The sequence below is a fragment of the Moschus berezovskii genome, chromosome 22 (genome assembly GCF_049115385.1).
Source record: "Moschus berezovskii isolate FMDL1 chromosome 22, NW_MosBer_1.0, whole genome shotgun sequence".
NCBI classification, from domain to species: Eukaryota; Metazoa; Chordata; class Mammalia; order Artiodactyla; family Moschidae; genus Moschus; species Moschus berezovskii.
The window spans coordinates 63,692,472-63,710,720 of record NC_142481.1 but is presented as its reverse complement, the minus strand read 5'-3'; positions in this window follow the sequence as shown (position 1 = coordinate 63,710,720).

Below are 18,249 nucleotides of genomic sequence, written 5' to 3'. Positions count from 1 at the left end.
TTGACGTACACCTTTTCCTATTTGGAACCAGTCTGTTGTTCCATGACCGGTTCTAACTGTTGCTTCCTGACCTGCATACAGGTTTCTCAAGAGGCAGGTCAGGTGGTCTGGGATTCCCATCTCTTTCAGAATGTTCCACTGTTTATTGTGATCCACACAGTCAAAGGCTTTGGCATAGTCAATGAAGCAGAAATAGATGTTTTTCTGGAACTCTCTTGCTTTCTCCATGATCCAGCGGATGTTGGCAATTTGATCTCTGGTGCCTCTGCCTTTTCTAAAACCTGCTTGAACATCTGGGAGTTCACGGTTTACATACTGCTGAAGCCTGGCTTGGAGAATTTTGAGCATGACTTTACTAGCGTGTGAGATGAGTGCAATTGTGCGGTAGTTTGAGCATTCTTTGGCATTGCCTTTCTTTGGGATTAGAATGAAGACTGACCTTTTCCAGTCCTGTGGTCAGCGCTGAGTTTTCCAAATCTGCTGGCATATTGAGTGCAGCACTTTCACAGCATCATCTTTCAAGACTTGAAATAGCTCAACTGGAATTCCATCACCTCCACTAGCTTTGTTCGTAGTGATGCTTTCTAAGGCCCACTTGACTTCACATTCCAAGATGTCTGGCTCTAGGTCAGTGATCACATTATCGTGACTATCTTGGTCGTGAAGATCTTTTTTGTACAGTTCTTCTGTGTATTCCTGCCACCTCTTCTTAATATCTTCTGCTTCTGTTAGGTCCATACCATTTCTGTCCTTTATCGAGCCCATCTTTGCATGAAATGTTCCCTTGGAATCTCTAATTTTCTTGAAGAGGTCTCTTGTTTTTCCTATTCTGTTGTTTTCCTCTATTTCTTTGCATTGATCACTGAGGAAGGCTTTCTTATCTCTCCTTGCTATTCTTTGGAACTTTGCATTCAGATGCTTATATCTTTCCTTTTCTCCTTTGCTTTTCGCCTCTCTTCTTTTTACAGCTATTTGTAAGGCCTCCTCAGACAGCCATTTCGCTCTTTTGCATTTCTTTTCCATGGGGATGGTCTTGGTCCCTGTCTCCTGTACAATGTCACGAACCTCCGTCCAGAGTTCATCAGGCACTCTGTCAATCAGATCTAGTCCCTTAAATCTATTTCTCACTTCCACTGCATAATCATAAGGGATTTGATTGAGGTCATATCTCAATGGTCTAGTGGTTTTCCCGACTTTCTTCAATTTAAGTCTGAACTTCGCAATAAGGAGTTCATGATCTGAGCCATAGTCAGCTCCTGGTCTTGTTTTCGCTAACTGTATACAGCTTCTCCATCTTTGGTTGCAAAGAATATAATCAATCTGATTTCGGTGTTGACCATCTGGTGATGTCCATGTGTAGAGTCTTCTCTTGTGTTGTTGGAAGAGGGTGTTTGCTATGACCAGTGCATTCTCTTGACAAAACTCTATTAGCCTTTGCCCTGCTTCATTCCGTGCTCCAAGGCCAAATTTGCCAGTTACTCCAGGTGTTTCTTGACTTCCTACCAAGTTTTAAATAAAGGGACCACTAAGCTCAATGCAGCAAGTGTGGGTGGAGAGCATGCTGCTGCTCCCTGTGCCTGCCCCCAGGAGCCATAGACAAGCCCACAACAGTGCAAGAAAGGGTCTAGAGGCACCTAGAGGAGAGACAAGGGGCAAAAGAGGGCAGCTCCGTTTTTCTGAAGGGACAAGCTCTGGACTCAGGGCATTGGGGAAGGGGTCTGCTGCTCTTTCTTTCCTGGACATAAGTGGTCAGAAGGAAAAACCACTCTGTGCAGGCTCCCAGCTTAGGTATGTGGCTTCCTGATTGCTCTTTTCCCTGTTTGGGTTTCATGGAATCCCAAACATGTGTCAAATTCTGGGATGGAGAGGAGGAGGAGCAACTGAGAACACTAGGCTCTAAACCCTGTAGTTCACAGGAAGACCCTGTAGTGTCTGGAAAGTGGAGACCTGAGAAGTAAATTGCCAGGAGAACTCAAAGCAGGCAGACACAAGGGCAATGGCGTAAGGGAAGGGACATCTGTTTGACAGTCAAATAGTACCCCTAATTTTGGACTCTTGTTTTTAACTCTTCAGTTTTAAAAATAATGTAATCTTTAAGACTCTGAGGAGTTGCCAAATCTTATTGATCTATGAGCTGGGTAAGAATTGATCTCATTTGTGTCTGAATGAGGAGAAGGCAATGGCAACCCACTCCGGTGTTCTTGCCTGGAGAATCCCAGGGATAGGGGAGCCTGGTGGGCTGCCATCTATGGGGTCACACAGAGTCAGACATGACTGAAGTGACTTAGCAGCAGCAGCAGTGTCTGAATGAATGAAGGAATGAGTGTTGTCTGTGCAAGCAGTGAACTTCAGGACCAGACTGGTACCCAGCATAATAAAAGCAAACACGTGATTTGTGGGTAAAGATAGGCACAAGAACACCCAGCCACCCTCTTCTTATGGGGCCCACATAGGTCTGGGGTTGAGGGCACACATGCTGAAGGCCTGCCTCAGTGCTTGTATACTGACTATCTCATGACCTTGCTAGCAGTGTTCCATTCCCGCTGTGACTAAATGGTCATGGCAATAGCAGAGAACTCCACCAGTAGAGAGCTCTATTTTTGAGGCTCAAGTTTTGCTTCCTGTTTCCCATGAGGCAGCCCCTCTGGCAGGCTCAAGCATCTCTCATTGATAGCAATACTTGCATAATGTTAAACAGATGTCTGATACTTGCTGAAAGGCAAATAGAATCAATGAGAAAAGCTAGAGTTGGGAGACTGTGTTCCTTGGGTGAAGGCAGTTTCTGTACTATTGGGGAATCCATTTGCCTAGCTAAGGCAATGCCTGCTTCATGCTCCCTATGATGTATGTGTGTATACATATATAATGCAATTTTGCTACCAGTTCTTCCATTATCCAGTTAAAGCACCCCTTCTCCAATCTAGCTGAACAGTTCATTCACTCACGCTCCCTAATAATGCCTGTATGTTACCTTCCCTTGGCCTGCCTTCAAGCCTCTTCTTTTTTCCTTTCATTTTTGTTCCTTCAAAACTGAATGGAATGAGTCCTACATGTAGCTCAATCCCACCTCTCCTATTAGCTGGCACTGTGGTCTTTGGCAAACACTGTCATTAACCTGAGGCCATTTCCTTCTCTTTAACAATATTCCACTCATAGGGATATAGTGGAGTGTTGTGCTCAGAGCCACCTCAGAGGGTTAGAGACTTTTGTACTAGAGGTGAGCTTGAGGCATTAAAACTCTTCTCTTATACGTCAGTCATTCATGACCCAAGGCAAAGGTTTACATAGGCAGTACTCCTAGCATCTGAGTTAAGAAAATGTAAGAAAACTGACCCACTTTAAGCCTTTCTCAACGCACATGGCTCTTGACCTTCTAGGAAACAAACAGAGGAGCACAACTAGAAGTCAGCCTCTGTTCAGTTCAGTCGCTCAGTCGTGTCCGACTCTCCGCGACTCCATGAATCACAGCACGTCAGGCCTCCCTGTCCATCACCAACTCCCAGAGTTCACTCAAACATGTCCACAGAGTCGGTGATGCCATCCAGCCATCTCATTCTCTGTCATCCCCTTCTCCTCCCGCCCCCAACCTTTCCCAGCATCAGAGTCTTTTCCAGTGAGTCAACTCGTCGCATGAGGTGGCCAAAGTATTGCAGTTTCAACTTTAGCATCAGTCCTTCCAATGAACACCCAGGACTGATCTCCTTTAGAATGGACTGGTTGGATCTCCTTGTAGTACAAGGGACTCTCAAGAGTCTTCTCCAACACAGCCTAATATACATTAATTCATTGTCTGAACACAACTTGGAAGATGCTCCTTCCAACCAATATCTTGAGGAGAAATCCCAGTGAAAGGACCCTATTCTTTAAGGATATCAGCCTACTTCACAACATAGTGAATACTCATACTCAACAAAAGAGGCCAAAATGCAGTACTTGGGTGTAATCTTTAAAACAACTGAGGGACCTTGGTTAGTTTCCAAGACAACCTATTCAAAATCACAGTAATCCAAGTCTGCCCCCAAATAGTAATGCTAAAGAAGCTGAAATTGAAGTGTTCTTTGAAGACCTATAAGATCTTCTAGAACTAACACCTAACATTCATCATATGGGATTGGAATGCAAAAGTAGGAAGTCAAGAGATACCTGGAGTAAAAGGCAAGTTTGTCCTTGGAGTACAAAATGAAGCAGGGCAAAGGTTAACAGAGTTTTGCCAAGAGAACACACTGGTCATACTAAATGCCCTCTTCCAACAACACAAGAGATGACTCTACACATGGACATCACCAGATGGTGAATACTGAAATCAGGTTGATTATATTCTTTGCAGCCAAAGATAAAAAAGCTGTATCAGTTCAGTTCAGTCGCTCAGTCATGTTCGAATCTCCGTGACCCCATGAATCACAGCACGCCAGGCATCCCTGTCCATCACCAACTTCCGGAGTTCACTCAAACTCATGTCCACAGAGTCGGGGATGCCATCCAGCCATCTCATTCTCGGTCGTCCCCTTCTCCTCCAGCCCCCAACCTTTCACAGCATCAGAATCTTTTTCAGTGAGTCAACTCGTCGCATGAGGTAGCCAAAGTATTGCACTTTCAGCTATAGCATCAGTCCTTCCAATGAACACCCAGGACTGATCTCCTCTAGAATGGACTGGTTGGATCTCCTTGAAATCCAAGGGACTCTCAAGAGTCTTCTCCAACACCACAGTTCAAAAGCATCGATTCTTCGGCGATCAGCTTTCTTCACAGTCCAACTCTCACATCCATACATGACCACGGGAAAAACCATAGCCTTGACTAGACAGACCTTGGTTGGTACAGTAATGTCTCTGCTTTTTAATATACTATCAAGGTTGGTTATAACTTTCCTTCCAAGGAGTAAGCGTCTTTTAATTTCCTGGCTGCAATCAGCATCTGCAGTGATTTTGGAGCCCCCAAAAATAAAGTCTGACATTGTTTCCACTGTTTCCCCATCTATTTCCCATGAAGTGATGGGACCAGATGCCATGATCTTCGTTTTCTGAATGTTGAGCTTCAAGCCAACATTTTCACTCTCCTCTTTCAATTTCATCAAGAGGCTTTTGAATTCCTTTTCACTTTCTGCCATAAGGGTAGTGTCATCTGCATATCTGAGGTTATTGATATTTCTCCCGGCAATCTTGATTCCAGTTTGTGCTTCTTCCAGCCCAGCGTTCCTCATGATGTACTCTGCATAGAAGTTAAATAAGCAAGGTGACAATACACAGCCGTGATGTACTCCTTTTCCTATTTGGAACCAGTTTGTTGTTCCATGTATAGTTCTAACTGTTGCTTCCTGACCTGCATACAGGTTTCTCAACAGGCAGGTCAGGTGGTCTGGTATTCCCATGTCTTTCAGAATTTTCCACAGTTTATTGTGATCCACACAGTCAAAAACTTTGGCATAGTCAATGAAGCAGAAATAGATGTTTCTCTGGAACTCTCTTGCTTTCTCCATAATCCAGCGGATGTTGTCAATTTGATCTCTCCTTCCTCTGCCTTTCCTAAAACCTGCTTGAACATCTGGGAGTTCATGGTTCACATATTGCTGAAGCCTGGCTTGGAGAATTTTGAGCATGACTTTACTAGCATGTGAGATGAGTGAAACTGTGTGGTAGTTTGAGCATTCTTTGGCATTGCCTTTCTTTGGGATTGGAATGAAGGCTGACTTTTTCCAGTCCTGTGGCCACTGCTGAGTTTTCCAATTTGCTGGCATATGGAGTGCAGCACTTTCACAGCATCATCTTTCAAGATTTGAAATAGCTCAATTGGAATTCCATCACCTCCACTAGCTTTGTTTGTAGTGAGGCTTTCCAAGGCCCACTTGACTTCACATTCCAAGATATCTGGCTCTAGGTCAGTGATCACGTTATCGTGACTATCGTGGTCGTGAAGATCTTTTTTGTACAGTTCTTCTGTGTATTCTTGCCACCTCTTCTTATATCTTCTGCTTCTGTTAGGTCCATACCATTTCTGTCCTTTTTAGAGCCCATCTTTGCATGAAATGTTCCCTTGGTATCTCTAATTTTCTTGAAGAGATCTCTTGTTTTTCCTATTCTGTTATTTTCCTCTATTTCTTTCCATTGATTGCTGACGAAGGCTTTCTTATCTCTACTTGCTCTTCTTGGGAATTCTGCATTCAGATGCTTATATCTTTCCTTTTCTCCTTTACTTTTTGCTTCTAATCATTTCACAGCTATTTGTAAGGCCTCCTCAGACAACCATTTTGCTCTTTTGCATTTCTTTTCCATGGGGATGGTCTTGGTCCCTGTCTCCTTTACAATGTCACGAACCTCCGTCCAGAGTTCATCAGGCACTCTATCTATCAGATCTAGTCGCTTAAATCTATTTCTCACTTCCACTGTATAATCATGAGGGATTTGATTTAGGTCATATATGAATGGTCTAGTGGTTTTCCCTACTTTCTTCAATTAAGTGTGAATTTGGCAATTAGGAGTTCATGATCTGAGCCACAGTCAGCTCCTGGTCTTGTCTTTGCTAACTGTATACAGCTTCTCCATCTTTGGCTGCAAAGAATATAATCAATCTGATTTCGGTGTGGACCATCTGGTGATGTCCATGTGTAGGGTCTTCTCTTGTGTTGTTGGAAGAGGGGTTTGCTATGACCAGTGCGTTCCCTTGACAAAACTCTATTAGTCTTTGTCCTGCTTCATTCCGTGCTCCAAGGCCAAATTTGCCTGTTACTCCAGGTGTTTCTTGACTGCCTACTTTTGCATTCCATTCCCCTATAATGAAAAGGACATCTTTTTTCAGTGTTAGTTCTAAAAGGTCTTGTAGGTCTTCATAGAACTGTTCAACTTTGGCTTCTTCAGCATTACTGGTTGGGGCATAGACTTGAATTACTGTAATATTGAATGGTTTGCCTTGGAAACAATCAGAAATCATTCTGTCATTTTTAAGATTGCATCCAAGTACTACATTTTGGACTGTTTTGTTGATAATTATGGCTAATCCATTTCTTCTAAGGGATTCCTGCCCACAGTAGTAGATATAATGGTCATCTGAGTTAAATTCACCCATTCCAGTCCATTTTAATTCACTGATTCCAGCTACTCCATGTTCAAGGTCAGGAGGGGCGGCCTTGAGGAGATACCCCTCATCCAAGGTAAGGTGCAGCGACTGCGCTTTCTTGGAGCAGCTGTGAAGAGATATCCCACACCCAAGGTAAAAGAAACCCAAATAAGATGATAGGTATTGCAAGGGGGCATCAGAGGGCAGACACACTGAAATCATAATCACAGGAAACTAGTCGATCTGATCACATGGACCACAGCCGAATGTGGTCCACTGGAGAAGGGAATGGCAAATCACTTCAGTATACTTGCCTTGAGAACCCCATGAACATTATCAAAAGGCAAAATGATAGGATACTGAATGAGGAATTCCCCAGGTTGGTAGGTGCCCAGTATGCTACTGGAGATCACTGAAGAAATAACTATAGAAGGATTGAAGGGATGGAGCAAAAGCAAAACCAATACCCAGTTGTGTATGTGACCAGTGATAGAGGCAAGGTCCGGTGCTGTAAAGAGCAATATTGCATAGGAACCTGGAATGTTAGGTCCATGAATCAAGGCAAATTGGAAGTGGTCAAACAGGAGATGGCAAGAGTGAACATAGAGAAGCTGTATACAGTCAGCAAAAACAAAAGCAAGACCTGGATTTGACTGTGGCTCAGATCATGAGCTTCTTATTGCAAAATCCAGACTTAAATTGAAGAAAGTAGGGAAAACCATTAGACTTTTCAGGTATGACGTAAATCAAATCCCTTATTATACAGTGGAGGTGACAGATTCAAGGGATTAGATCTGGTAGATAGAGTGCTTGAAGAACTACGGATGGAAGTTCATAACAGTGTACAAGAGGTGGTGACCAAAACCATCCCAAAGTAAAAGAAATGCAAGCAAACAAAATGGTTGTCTGAGGAGGCTTTACAAATAGTTGAAGAAAGAAAAAAATCAAAAAGAAATGGAGAAAGGAAAAGATATACACAACTGAATGCAGAGTTCCAGAGAATAAGGAGAGATAAGAAAGCCTTCTTAAGTGAACAATGCAAAGAAATAGAGGAAAACAATAGAATGGGAAAGACTAGAGATCTCTTCAAGTAAATTGGAAATATCAAGGGAATATTTCATGCAAGGATGGGCATGATAAAGGACAGAAACTCTAAGGACCTAACAGAAGCAGAAGAGGTTAAGAAGATATGGCAAGTATACAAAGAATAACTACACAAAGAAAGGTCTTAATTACCTGGATGACCACAATGGTGTGATCACTCACCAGAGCCAGACATCCGAGAGTGTGAAGTCAAATGGTCCTTAGGAAGAATTACTATGAGCAAAGCTAGTGGAAGTGCTGGGATTCCAGCTGAGCTACTTCAAGTCCTAAAAGATGATGCTGTGAAAGTGCTGCACTCAATATGCCAGCAAATTTGGAAAACTCAGCAGTGGCCACAGGACAGGAAATGGTCAGTTTTCTTTCCAATCCCAAAGAAGGCCAATGCCAAAGAATGCTTAAAATTACTGCACAATTGAACTATTTTCACATGCTAGCATGGTTATGCTCAAAGTCCTTCAAGCTAGGCCTCAGCTGTATGTGAACCAAGACCTTCCCAGTGTACAAGCTGGGTTTATATAAGGTAGAGGAACCAGAGATCAAATTGCTAACATTCATTGGATCATAGAGAAAGCAAGGGAATTTAAAAAAAAAGACAAAAAAAACACATCTATTTGTGCTTCATTGATTATGTTAAAGCCTTTGACTGCTTGGATCACAGCAAACTGGGAAATTCTTAAAGAGATGAGAATACCAGACCACCTTATCTGTCTTCCGAGGAACATGTATGCAGGTCAAGAAGATGTATATTGTCACGCTGCTTACTTAAATTTTACGCAGAGTACATCACATGAAAAGCTGGGCTGCATTATTCACAAGCTGAAATCAAGATAGCCAGAAGAAATATCAACAACCTCAGATATGCAGATAATACTATGGTAATAGCAGAAAACAAAGAGTGAAACATGAGATTCCAAGTTATGGAAGCCATCACTTGGAAATAGCCACCTGTCTTCTACTTTGGTGTTTTTCTGTTTGGCACTTTTACTGCATGGGTGGTGGGAGATTGCTTCAAAGGGGCTTTGAGATACATTTGCACAAAATGCTTTTAAGACACTTTGGAAAGGTCACTAGAATATGATGGAAACTTCAGGGAATTTTAAAAAAATAAAAACCAATGAGTTTGGCAGCCTACATGTGTCAAGGCAAGGTAGCAGCAAGCTTCTGACCATCTTCTGAACAGAAATTATAAAATTTCTGAAAATAAATTGTGTTGCTCTAGGGGTTCCTTAGTAGCTCAGTTGGTAAAGATTCTGCCTGCAATGCAGGAGACCCCAGTTTGATTCCTGGGTCAGGAAGATCTGCTGGAGAAGGGATTGGCTACCCACTCCAGTATTCTTGGGCTTCCCTTATGACTCAGCTGGTAAAGAATCGGCCTGCAATGCAGGAGACCTGGGTTCAATCCCTTAGTTGGGGAGATTACCCTGGCGAAGGGAATGGCTACCCACTCCAGTATTCTGGCCTGTAAAATTCCGTGGACTGTATAGTCCATGGGATCACAAAGAGTCTGACACGACTGAGCAACTTTCACTTTCAATGGGGCTTACCTGTCAACCTGATTCTTCTTTCCCTTTGACAAGTTGTGATTTTAGCCTATTAGGTACAGAGCTGCAGAATCCCCATACCTCCCACAGGACTGCTGCTTGGTGAATTACTGTATATTTTGAATACGTGATCTGGATCAGGTAAAAGCTACCATGAAGAAAGGGGAGAAATCCAGGCTCAAGCAACATGAGGACACTCTATTCTGAGTTTACCACAAGAGGTGAGTGCAGACAGGGAGTGATATTTAAGTTGCTGGATTTGTAGGCACCGGGATGTAAGGCTCTACTGAAACTTCTCCACACTGAGCTCTAATAGGCATCAGATTCTTTCTGGAATTTAGAGCAGGAGTTAGAGACTTAGATGGGAAGGGGAGATCTGAGAGATAAGAGACAAATATGGTCAACTTCATAATTTCACTGAGAGTCAGCTTAGGTAGCAGAAGGGCTGAGAAAAGGCAGAGTTGTGGCCAGTTTGAACATCTTGAGGGGAAATTTGGTTGAAGAGAGGATATAAGAATATAACTAAAATGATCAACTCCTCCACTTTCTGACAATGAGGCCTGCAAAACAAGCAACCCAGAAGTGACAGTATTGAAGTTTTCTTAACAGACTGCTGAGTACCTGGGTCAGTGCCCCATGGGAGCTGCAGAAGGCTCAGGCTACTCAAGGAGTGTGCTCTGGACTATCCTTGTTACTAAAGGATTACTAAGACATGGCTCCAGTTCAAGAGGACTCTGACAAGTACAATCAAAGAGCCAGGGCAGAATTCTATCAGGAATGAATGGATGCCTTAGCTGGTTGTCAAGAAGCATTGGTGTGCTTATGAAAACCTCTCTTTCATAGTCCTGACTCAGGGGCACTGAAGTGTGTGAGAGGTGGGTATACCTCCCAGTCTGTTTTTCACCTAAAGGACCACAGGAGCCCGAGTCTATCAATAGACAGGTGACTTGTGTTTCTGGGACCCCTGATCACTACTGTTGAGATCTATGAGGACTCAACCCCATCCATCTGTGGAAAGCAGCTCTGTTCACAAATCAATTATGCTTCAAAAGAGTTTTTTTTTTTTCCAGCAAAGGACACAGAGGCCATTCCTCAATAACTGCTTAATTTACATAATAGTTCTTATTACTATTTCCTAAGATAAAATCAATCTGATTTCGGTGTTGACCATCTGGTGATGTCCATGTGTAGAGTCTTCTCTTGTGTTATTGGAATATTATATTCTTTGTAGCCAAAGATGGACAAGCTGTATACAGTTAGCAAAAATAAGACCAGGAGCTGACTGTGGCTCAGATCATGAACTCCTTATTGCCAAATTCAGACTTAAATTGAAGAAAGTAGGAAAAACCACTAGACCATTCAGATATGACCTAAATCAAATCCCTTATGATTATACAGTGGAAGTGAGAAATAGATTTAAGGGACTAGATCTGATAGATAGAGTGCCTGATGAACTCTGGACAGAGGTTCATGACATTGTAAAGGAGACAGGGACCAAGACCATCCCCATGGAAAAGAAATGCAAAAAAGCAAAATGGCTGTCTGAGGAGGCCTTACAAATAGCTGTGAAAGAAGAAAAGTGAAAAGCAAAGGAGAAAAGGAAAGATACAAGCATCTGAATACAGAGTTCCAAAGAATAGCAAGGAGAGAGAAGAAAGCCTTCCTCAGCGATCAATGCAAAGAAATAAAGGAAAACAACAGAAAAGGAAAAACAAGAGATCTTTTCAAGAAAGTTAGAGATATCAAGGGAACATTTCATGCAAAGATGGGCTCTAAAAAGGACAGAAATGGTATGGACCTAACAGAAGCAGAAGATATTAAGAAGAGGTGGCAAGAATACACAGAAGAACTGTACAAAAAAGATCTTCACGACCACGATAGTCACGATAACGTGATCACTGACCTAGAGCCAGACATCTTGGAATGTGAAGTCAAGTGGGCCTTAGAAAGCCTCACTACAAACAAAGCTAGTGGAGGTGATGGAATTCCAGTTGAGCTATTTTAAATCTTGAAAGATGATTCTGTGAAAGTGCTGCACTCAATATGCCAGCAATGGAAAACTCAGCAGTGGCCACAGGACTGGAAAAGGTCAGTCTTTATTCCAATCCCAAAGAAAGGCAATGCCAAAGAATGCTCAAACTACCGCACAATTGCACTCATCTCACATGCTAGTAAAGTCATGCTCAAAATTCTCCAAGCCAGGCTTCAGCAATATGTGAGCTGTGAACTTCCAGATGTTCAAGCTGGTTTTAGAAAAGGCAGAGGAAGGAGAGATCAAATTGACAACATCTGCTGGATCATGGAGAAAGCAAGATAGTTCCAGAAAAACATCTATTTCTGCTTCATTGACTATGCCAAAGCCTTTGACTGTGTGGATCACAATAAACTGTGGAACATTCTGAAAGATATGGGAATACCAGATCACCTGACCTGCCTGTTGAGAAACCTGTATGCAGGTCAGGAAGCAACAGTCAGAACTGTACATGGAACAACAGACTGGTTCCAAATAGGAAAAGGAGTACGTCAAGGCTGTATGTTGTCACCTTGCTTATTTAACTTATATGCAGAGTACATCATGAGGAATGCTAGGCTGGAAGAAGCACAAGCTGGAATCAAGATTGCTGGGAGAAATATCAATAACCTCAGATATGCAGATGACACTACCCTTATGGCAGAAAGTGAAGAGGAACTCAAAAGCCTCTTGATGAAAGTGAAAGAGGAGAGTGAAAAGGTTGGCTTGAAGCTCAACATTCAGAAAACAAAGATCATGGCATCTGGTCCCATCACTCCATGGGAAATAGATGGAAAAACAGTGGAAATAGTGTCGGACTTTATTTTGGAGGGGCTCCAAAATCACAGCGGATGCTGATTGCAGCCATGAAATTAAAAGACGCTTGCTCCTTGGAAGGAAAGTTATGACCAACCTAGAGAGTATATTAAAAAGCAGAGACATTACTTTGCCAACCAAGGTCCGTCTAGTCAAGGCTATGGTTTTTTCCGTGGTCATGTATGGATGTGAGAGTTGGACAGTGAAGAAAGTTAATTGCCGAAGAATTTATGCTTTTAAACTGTGGTGTTGGAGAAGACTCTTGAGAGTCCCTCGGACTGCCAGGAGATCCAACCTTTCCATTCTAAAGGAGATCATTCCTGGGTGTTCATTGGAAGGTCTGATGCTAACGCTGATACTGCAATACTTTGCCCACCTCATGCGACGAGTTGACTCACTGGAAAAGACTCTGATGCTGGGAAAGTTTGGGGGCGGGAGGAGAAGGGGACGATGGAGAATGAGATGACTGGATGGCATCACCGACTCTGTGGACATGAGTTTGAGTGAACTCCGGGAGTTGGCGATGGACAGGGAGGCCTGGCATGCTGTGATTCATGGGGTCGCGGAGAGTTGGACACGACTGAGCGACTGAACTGTACTGAAGATAAAATCAGGCTAGGAAGGCTGGTTGGCTTCTGTGTGTCTGACAATTGGCCAGTTTTCTTCTGTGTCTGCTTACAGTACCCAACCTGGCCCTTAGTGGAATGCTCTGGTACAAAGGAAAATGAAAGTGAGTCGCTCAGTCCTGTCTGACTCTGCCACCCCATGGACTATAGCCCAGTAGGTTCCTCTCTCCATGGGATTTTTCAGGCAAGAATACAGGAGTAAGTTGCCATTTCCTCCTCCAGGGGATCTTCCCGACCCAGGGATTGAACCCACACATCCTGCAGGCAGATTCTTTACCCTCTGAGCCATTGGGGAAATCCATGACTGGTATGAAATAGTGATTATATGAAGAAATGATAATAAATATTTTTGGCAACATAAGGCTGGTTGGAGACTGCTTGAGTCTCGATGACTGAGACTATGTCAGCCTTTCCAATATGAAACCAATATTTCGGAGTTTGTAACCTGGAAATAAGAATGTGCTCCAGTCAGAAACCTGGCATAGGAGATCTATGTCTAGGAAGGGCACTTGAGCAGACTTACTCACATCAGTTTGGGAGTGGTAAAGGGAAACTTCTTGGCATGCTGATGAATCCAGTGCTGAGATAAACTGTCCAATTTTGACTGCAAGAAAGCTGGTGCTGAGAGAGAAGTTCAGTTCAGTTCAGTTCAGTTCAGTCGCTCAGTCGTGTCCGACTCTCCGCGACCCCATGAATCACAGCACGCCAGGCCTCCCTGTCCATCACCAACTCCCGGAGTACACTCAAACTCATGTCCACAGAGTCGGTGATGCCATCCAGCCATCTCATTCTCCGTCGTCCCCTTCTCCTCCCGCCCCCAACCTTTCCCAGCATCAGAGTCTTTTCCAATGAGTCAACTCGTCGCATGAGGTGGCCAAAGTATTGCAGTTTCAGCTTTAGCATCAGTCCCTCCAATGAACATCCAGGATTGATCTCCTTTAGAATGGACTGGTTGGATCTCCTTGCAGTATAAGGGACTCTCAAGAGTCTTCTCCAACACCACAGTTCAAAAGCATCGATTCTTCGGCGATCAGCTTTCTTCACAGTCCAACTCTCACATCCATACATGACCACGGGAAAAACCATTGCCTTGACTAGACGGACCTTGGTCGGCAAAGTAATGTCTCTGCTTTTTAATATACTATCAAGGTTGGTCATAACTTTCCTTCCAAGGAGCAAGCGTCTTTTAATTTCATGGCTGCAATCAGCATCTGCAGTGATTTTGGAGCCCAAAAAAACAAAGTCTGACACTGTTTCCACTGTTTTTCCGTCTATTTCCCATGAAGTGATGGGACCAGATGCCATGATCTTTGTTTTCTGAATGTTGAGCTTCAAGCCAACCTTTTCACTCTCCTCTTTCACTTTCATCAAGAGGCTTTTGAGTTCCTCTTCACTTTCTGCCATAAGGGTAGTGTCATCTGCATATCTGAGGTTATTGATATTTCTCCCAGCAATCTTGATTCCAGCTTGTGCTTCTTCCAGCCCAGCGTTCCTCATGATGTACTCTGCATATAAGTTAAATAAGCAAGGTGACAATATACAACCTTGACGTACACCTTTTCCTATTTGGAACCAGTCTGTTGAGAGAGAAGTTAGGGAAAACTTTGTCCAGAAAGTACTTGCCTGGTACTGTTTACCTGGTGGTACCAATAGGTGAGTTGAATCCTGAGGGCAGATAACTCCAATAACTGTTGGAGAGTAAGGGACTAGATGCCTTCCCCACTAAGAAGAGCTCAAAATATCTAAGATCTGTGTGTGAGTTTGTGACTAGAAGGGATTTTTTGAGCCTGGCTTCTAAAGGCTGTCTTTCCGAAGTCATGAGCCAAATTCATTCTTCTAAGTCAAGCAGGCCTTAAAATAATCATTTAGAATTATAAATCAGCAACAAAACAGAGAACCCTAGTTTTCCAACATTAGATATTTTATCTCTATTTCCCAAAGACCTCAGTAACATTAGCTACATTCCTTTCCAGATGTAATTTTCAAGGTCTATGAAATAATCAAATGAAATGAAGTCTTGTCCTCTTTAATACTGCTGGTAGGGTCAGAGGTGTTTTTCTGGTCAGTTCAGTTCAGTAACTCAGTCGTGTCCAACTCTTTGCGACCCCATGGACGGCAGCAGGCCTGGCCCCCCTGTCCATCACTAACACCCAGAGCTTGCTCAGACTCAGGTCCATTGAGTCAGTGATGTCATCCACCATCTAATCCTCCATCCTCCCCTTCTCCTCCTCCCCTCAAGCTTTCCCAGGATCAGGGACTTTTCAAATGAGTCAGTTCTTTGCATCAGGTGGCCAAAGTATTGGAGCTTCAGCTTCAGCATCAGTCCTTCCAATGAATATTCAGGACTGATCTCCTTTAGGATGGACTGGTTGGATCTCCTTGCAGTCCAAGGGACTCTCAAGAGTCTTCTCCAGCACCATAGTTCAAAAGCATCAATTCTTTGGCACTCAGCTTTCTTTATGGCGCAGCTCTCACTTCCATACATGACTAATGGAAAACCATAGCTTTGAGTAGATAGACCTTTGTTGGTGAAATAATGTCTCTGTTTTTTAATAAGCTGTCTAGGTTGGCCATAACTTTTCTTCTTGATTTCATGGCTGCATTCACCATCTGCAGTGATTTCAGAGCACCCCAAAATAGTCTGTCAGCATTTCTGTTGTTTCCTATTTGCCACAAAGTGATGGGACCAGATGCTGTGATCTTCGGTTTTTGAATGTTGAGTTTTAAACCAGCTTTTTCAGTCTCCTCTTTCACTTTCATCAAGAGGCTCTTTAGTTCACTCTTTGTTCCCATAAGGGTGATACCATCTGCATATCTGAGTTTATTGATATTTTTCCCTGAAATCGTGATTATAGTATGTGCTTCATCCACTCCAGCATTTCAAATGATGTACTCTGCATATGAGTTAAATAAGCAGGTTGACAATATACAGCCTTGATGTGCTCCTTTTCCAATTTTAGAACATGGTCAGTTCTAACTATTGCTTTTTGACCTTCATACAGATTTCTCAGGAAGCAGGTAAGATGGCCTGGTTTTCCCATCTCTTGAAGAATTTTCTAGTTAGTGGTGACCCACACAGTCAAAGTCTTTAGTGTAGTCAGTGAAGAAGAATTGATTCAACTATGGATGTGGATGTCATTTGCATCAACTGTTTATAATTAGAGGGCAACAAGATAAATGGCAATGAACCGAGGCAGAGCTTTCCAGGAATCTCAGTTCTAGGAAACATGATCCAAACTCTTACTGCAGTTTGGTTAGGAACCTCCATCATCAAAGCACCTCCATGATCAGCTTAGCAACTTAAAAACATTTGTTTATTTGTTTCCTGTAGGAAATTTGGAAAATATAGAAGGAAAAAATAAGAAAATAAAAAGTACTCAGACTACATCATCTGTCCATTGTCTATATCTAGCCAGTGTTAGCAATTTTCAAACTTTCATCCAGTTATTTCTCAATGATACAGATCCAAATGTTTTACAAAACTAAGATTATATTGTGTATTTGTATATTTTTCTTTATTCATTTAGCCTTATTTTAGGTACATTTTCCTATCTCATTAAATCTTCTTAGACACTTTGAAAGTTAACTTTGCAATTCTCCTTCCCTCAAGTGGATTTAAATATTCTATTTCTGGGCATATTGTTCTTATTTTTGTTATGATTGAAAAGGCATTGATGAACATCTTCACACATAAATATTTTCCTATATTTCTGTCTATATTATTAAAATAGTCTCCTAGAAGATTCTAAAAATAACTGTGTCAAAGGGTGAACATATTACAAATCACCAAATTGCTTTCATACAAAATAAGGCATTGGCCCACCATACATAGCATAAAATATTTCTGCTCCCTCTTGCAAAGAGAGTTTGTCAAGCAGAGATGAAGTTTTCCCTAAGTTAATGTCAATGTCCCTTTTTTCCTTTCTGTCGTGGAGGTTAAAATAACAAATTAATATTATTAGTTCACTGTTTTTGAGCACTCACTCTGTGCCAGGCACTAAACTAAGCACTTTTCTTCTGTGACTTTCACAACCTTGTAAGGAAAGCACATTTTTCCCTGGATTGATTGGTAATATTTACTGACAGTTCTTCCTCTCCCCACCCTTTGCCTGCTTTAGTTTATTGAATGAAAAACATACATCCCCACTCCACAGACTATAACTTGTTCTTATGACATTCTTGGCTAATGTGATAGGAACAGATACATGCCAGAGGCTTTAAATGTTTTGTTTTGTGGGGTTTCTGGTCATCATTTTCCACTCTTGAACTCACATGTGAAAAGAGTATATCCCAGCTAGCCATTACTCCCAGAATAAAGAGATATATGGGGCATGTTAGTTACTCAGTCATGTCCGATTATTTGTGACTGTAATCTGCCAGGCTCCTCTGTCTATGAAATTCTCTAGGCAAGAATACTGGAGTCGGTAGTCTTTCCCTTCTCCAGGGGATTCTCCCAACATCATACAAATGATATGAAGATTAAATGAAATAATACTTATAAATGTAAGTATTTATATTCCACAGTTTGCAGACTCCTCATATGAGAAAGCTTACTATATGCTGACGCAATTAATTCCGTTGAACACTTGGCATACATAAGTGTTCAATAAATACTATTTATTAATTTGTTATCATCTTTTTGTAGCCTAGGGGAATAATGTAAAGCATTAACAGTCTTGGCTTATTTTTTCCTGCTAATTGAAAAAATTAATGGTTCTCTGGCTAAAGAATGAGATTTTCTCTTGAAACATAAGTGACTTTTCTTTAAAACTGGATTCCTTTGGTGCCAGGGCCTTAACATATCAGGACCTTAAAATTTTAAATATAAGGAAATGAACAAGAAAGAAAGAAATGCATTTGAGCCTGGAGAAGATAGACCATAGGGATTTGTGGTTGTGACCAGATTGCCATCTAGGAATTAACACAGTTGTTAGCAGAAAGTTAGCTCACAGTCTTTTCCCAAACATGAGAGAAAAATCAAAGGCCAGAATACTCTGCTAGGGAACAGAGTTGAGGAAATTGACCGGCTTTCCTGACTGGGACAAGTGCTTTGACCTACAGTGAAGTAGTTTTTAAGTTTTTACTCTGAAAGGATGATGCT